We start from the raw sequence: 5,000 nt of genomic DNA, 5'->3' as shown, positions 1-5,000 counted from the left end.
GTGGCTGTCCCTTGGTCAGTGCCTAGACAGGCTGATTGAACAGTGGGAGCCACTTCGCCTCTTCTTCAAAGAAGAAGTACGAAGAAAAATGCAACCAACTGTAGCCAAGACTCTAACAACGAGCAAGAAGGACGGCACTGTATCTACTGCCAGTACTGGCACTGCAGGATCAAGCACTAGTGGAGCAGCATTCACCACTACCACTGCAGTATCTGCTGCGAAGAAGACAGCAGGGACAGCACCAAAACCAATGCTGAGAGCAGGTAGCATCACCGGCCCTTCATCACGTTCATCTACAAAGCAGATCCCTTCAGAGTCGAGAAAGACTGTGATAGTCCCATCTACAGGCAAAGAAGGACCCAAGTTAAGTTCTGCTTCTGCCAAATCACTTGATAGAAGCTCAGCAAAACCTTCGAATCAGAGGTCTTCTTCCTTGGCTGCACCTACCTCAAGCTCTCTCCTCAAACGTAAAATTGGATCTGGTACTACGAGTCTGACCTCTTCTGCTGGCAGTAAACGCAAGTGTGATCGCCCTGCGGCTAAGTGTACTACGAGTTCTACAACTAAAAGCGCATCTTCCTCAAACACTGTGCAAGCATCTAGAGAAAAACGTGTCAACAGGATGTTCTTGTCTCCACAAACAAAACTCTATTGTTTCTTTCTTCGATATGCTAACAAGCTTTTTGAGAAGGGGAATCTTCTGCTCCAAAGAGACGAACCCTGTATTCATCTCCTGCACGGAGAATTGAATGGTCTTCTGAAAGATATCTTCTTACGGTTTTTGAAACCATCGGTGTCATCGGTTGCTCTGGTAAATGTACCCTTCTCTGACAGAAATCATCAGAAGAATGATGAGGACCTCATGATTGGGAACGATGCCAAACTGTATATAAGGGAACAAAGGCGTCTCAAGAAATCCACCTTCACTCTGAGTGAGTCAGACATCCAAGGTTTCTTCAGTGCAGTTCGCTCATATTATGTGAAAGCCTGCAATTACATCTTCAAAACCTGGCCGCTAGATGATGAATTAGCCAAGCATGCTCAGGTGCTGGATGTTAAGCTACACCAAGAAGTGGGGTTTGACTGTGTGGAGTTTTTCATCAAGAAATTCCCCTGTCTGTTCAGTGGCGGTGATAGTGACATAGACAGTCTTGAGAGTGAATTCGCTCACTACCAGGCAGACGCCTCCATAGCTACAATTGCTACTGAGACAGTGAGAGTGGATGAGCAGTGGCATCGGATTTCACAGCTCACAGATCCCTGCACTGGTGCCAAGAAGTATCCTAATTTGAGCAAAGTGATGAAGGGAATCTTGGTCATTCCTCATTCGAACGCATCATGTGAGCGGGCACTCAGTCTTGTATGGAAGAATCATACGGAATTTCGTCCCAATTTGAGTGTCAAAACCCTGGAAGCTCTCTTAATTGAAAAACTAGCTCATAGCACCCCTTGCTACCAGAGAGAATACAGCAAAGACATAATCAGAAGGGCTAAAAGAGCCACACAGCTGTCACTCAGCAAAGCTGCCATGGAAAAAGCAAGCAGCAGTAGTACCAGCCAGTAAGGTAAGAAAAATATTGCTTCTTTTGTGCTTTTTGTTAATCTTTGATTGTCCCCTAACTTACTAATATTAACATACATGTAACATTAAAAAGTGCACAATTTTCCCCTTTTTTTGTTCAAAAAGTGGGAATTCTTAACATGTTAAATGCTCCAAAATAGGGCTCAGAGGGCACTAGAGAGCGTCTTGAACCCCAGAACTTCCAGGGCCCTAAGGCGGGCCCTGTACCCCGCCGCAAGGGTCGAGCGCTCCGCGCTCGAGATGTGCGCTTCGCGCACATTATTTGGTGTCGGTTGCAAATCCTCCCTAATTCTGATTTCCAAAAGTTGGCATCTCTGTATATGTATATATATATATGTATATATGTATATATATATATGTATATATATATATGTATATATATATATGTATATATATATGTATATATATATGTGTATATATATATATATGTATGTATATATATATATATATATATATATATATATATATATATATATATATATATATATATATATATATGTATATATATATATATGTATATATATATATATATGTATATATATATATATATATATATATGTATATATGTATATATATGTATATATGTATATATGTATATATATGTATATATATGTATATATATGTATATATATGTATATATATGTATATATATATATATATATATATATATATATATATATATATATATATATATATATATATATATATATATTGAAGGACATTTCAGATCTGTTTTTTGTGGTCACATACGGCAGTTAATAAAACTCATGATCAAACAGACGAAAACGATCCCCGTTGATTCGTAACGTGCAGTAACATTGATAGAATGTGACGAGTGTCACCAGTTGGTTTCGATCAACTTTCTCCCCGAAGGATGGCTGTGATATTCGCAGGGGTTATGTTCTTGAAAATCCCTGGGAATCGCAAATCCGAGATGTGCAAACTTTATAGGTCATGTGGAAATAGTGTTGGGGACATCAACTTTAAAATTTGTCCAAACTGTACCCTTGATTAACATGTTTGTGCATTGTTTTTGTGCTATTTATTTCCATGAATAAAAAATATTAAGAACATAAAATAAAATGTATTTTCTTGAGTTGTTAAGATCATGAAACTTACCTTTACTAATTATGATGATAATCCTGATCCCATAATGCGATGGCGATGTTGATGATGGTCATGATGGAGTTGATGGAGATGATTATGATGATTATGTTGGATGGTTTGAGGGTGTTATTGTGTTGACCCTTAATTAGTTGAGTAAATGTGGAAAATAGTTCGCCAATTCACGATGATTTTGAGCGCTTTGACCACAATCACCAAACCTTGCCTCAATAAATTCATCGCAATGGAGCGAATCCATGAAGGGGAAACCCACCAACAGCAAGACCCTCCTTTTCACTTATTGTGGTGGAACAAAATGATTGATGGCTGTCCCACACTACACAGTTTTCCTTGGGAGAAACGAGTCATGTATAGTATAGGAAATACGGTTACTTTCACTATTATAGGAAATAGCACATATCCTTGTTATATGTCACTCCAAGTTATTATCTCTGAGCATCAGGAAGTTTCAGTTTATTATTAAATGTAAAGAGGTAAATCTTTGTATTCCTCGACTTTTCTGGATCCCTAAGCTTCATAAGAACCCGTACCAGTTGAGGTTTATAGCGGGTGCCAGGTAGTGTTCCACCAAACAGTTATTGGTTATAGTTAACTCAGGATTACAAGTTGTTTGGGAACAGTTCAGGAAATATTGTTTCGTGATTGAGAATAATTCTGGTATTAACACTTTCTGGAATATTAATTCTTATTTAAAGTTCTTAGATCGAATCAGATGTCTCAATATCAAGTCAGTTGAAGTTTTTGATTTTTCATCAACAAATTTTCATCAACATTATCAACTTAATCAACAAATTTCGATTTAGTACGAGTGAGGGATTCACTCTTCAAAGTGATTGACGAGGTTTTTAACTCTTTAAATAAGTTTTTATATGTCAGGTTTTATAGAACATTCTTTTCTAAAAATAAATGCTCAAGTTTTCATTGTTTTGATAAACAGAAGTTTTAGGGATGAATATAATTTCATTTAATTTAACATGTTTGTATCTTTTTGTGGGATAATGTTTCAACAGGTAAAGGGTATTCCCATGAGGGGGGGGGGGGGACGGGGCGTAATTACACCCCCGACTAGTGGATATTGGTTCGCGAAAAAAAATAAGTGACCACCATATTCGTTATTGATGTCTGTCTGTCTGTCTGTCTGTCTGTCCCGAGCAGAGTTCCGTGGGTTTTGATCCGATCCTGATAAAATTTTGGTGGGAGGTTTATATCATGATCTCGTTGTGTTTTCCTGAGAATGGGCATGGTGCGCCCATTATGGGCAGAGCCACGCCCAAAAAACGTGTTTTTAGGGGGTAGCCGATTTCAATTTGCATCTTCTCCTAAGGGGTTTGTTGAATCTGACAGGGATTTTGGTATTTGGTTAGCCCAATGGCACCTGCATTGCCCCACGGAGCTCGTTTTTTTTTTTTTCATTTTCGTCCCAAGGTCAAGGTCACAAGGTCACGAACTTAGAAAATTTCGAATTTTGACAAAAATCATTCGACCGCCCAAACTTTGAGAGCTATCTATGATGACAATATTTTTTATGCATAATCTTGAGGTCATTCCCCACCTAAAGTATTGAAACCATTTTGCTCTATCTCGAACACCTTGCCCGTGGCGCCCCCTTCAAGTTTGTTTTTACGCTGATTTCATAAATGTATGGATAATCCGAGGAGTGCGAAATGCCATATAGCCTATATGATGTTATATTGTTCCTGGAATGTTCCAGAGGAAGTTTTGCACCAAAGGTCATAATCCTTGACCTTTGACCTTTAAAGTTCACAAAGGTCAAATTTTCAAAGTTGTGGGAATCGAACCGAGTTTTCGACCTTCTTCGACGAACTAACTCCAATATGCTATAGCACGTATTCTGTTTCCTTATTTTAATTTCCACAACATTGTTTTGTGACCTTTAAAGGTTATGTAAAGGTCAAATTTTGAAAGTTGTTGAACGAAACCGGGTTTTCGACATTTTGCAACTAATAACCTGTCACTCGTACCACATCATGTTGATCATTTTTATAACTTGGTCAAACATTTTCACATTGTCTCATCCTTGACTTCTGAAACAATCTACATCATCAAATACCGCTCGTGAACCAATGTCGTCTTCAGACTTGTTGGTCTTTATTTTGATAGAGGCTGCAGTTTAATTTTGAAGGATCAATGAGTCATGAGATGGTGATTTTTGTGTGTAAAATGGGAGGATTTATGGGGAAACCAGTATCTGTGGCGTCATGGTTTGAGCGTCCGCTCTGAGTCAGTGAGGTTTGTTGTTTGAACCTCAGCCGAATCATACCAAAGACTTTAG

General features: G+C 38.4%; 1 protein-coding gene across 5 annotated transcripts in view; it reads left to right on the top strand.

The window, feature by feature from the left end:
- HTT (huntingtin) overlaps positions 1-5,000 on the top strand; it is a 637,913-nt gene that overhangs the window by 264,861 nt on the left and 368,052 nt on the right. The gene's annotated exons all lie outside the window — the stretch shown is intronic.

Source organism: Eptatretus burgeri, chromosome 12, assembly GCF_056783735.1.
Source record: "Eptatretus burgeri isolate ZD-2024b chromosome 12, Ebu_testis_v1, whole genome shotgun sequence".
Classification (NCBI taxonomy): Eukaryota; Metazoa; Chordata; class Myxini; order Myxiniformes; family Myxinidae; genus Eptatretus; species Eptatretus burgeri.
The sequence above is the reverse complement of the archived record's forward strand: the minus strand, read 5'-3'. Positions and strand labels throughout refer to the sequence as shown.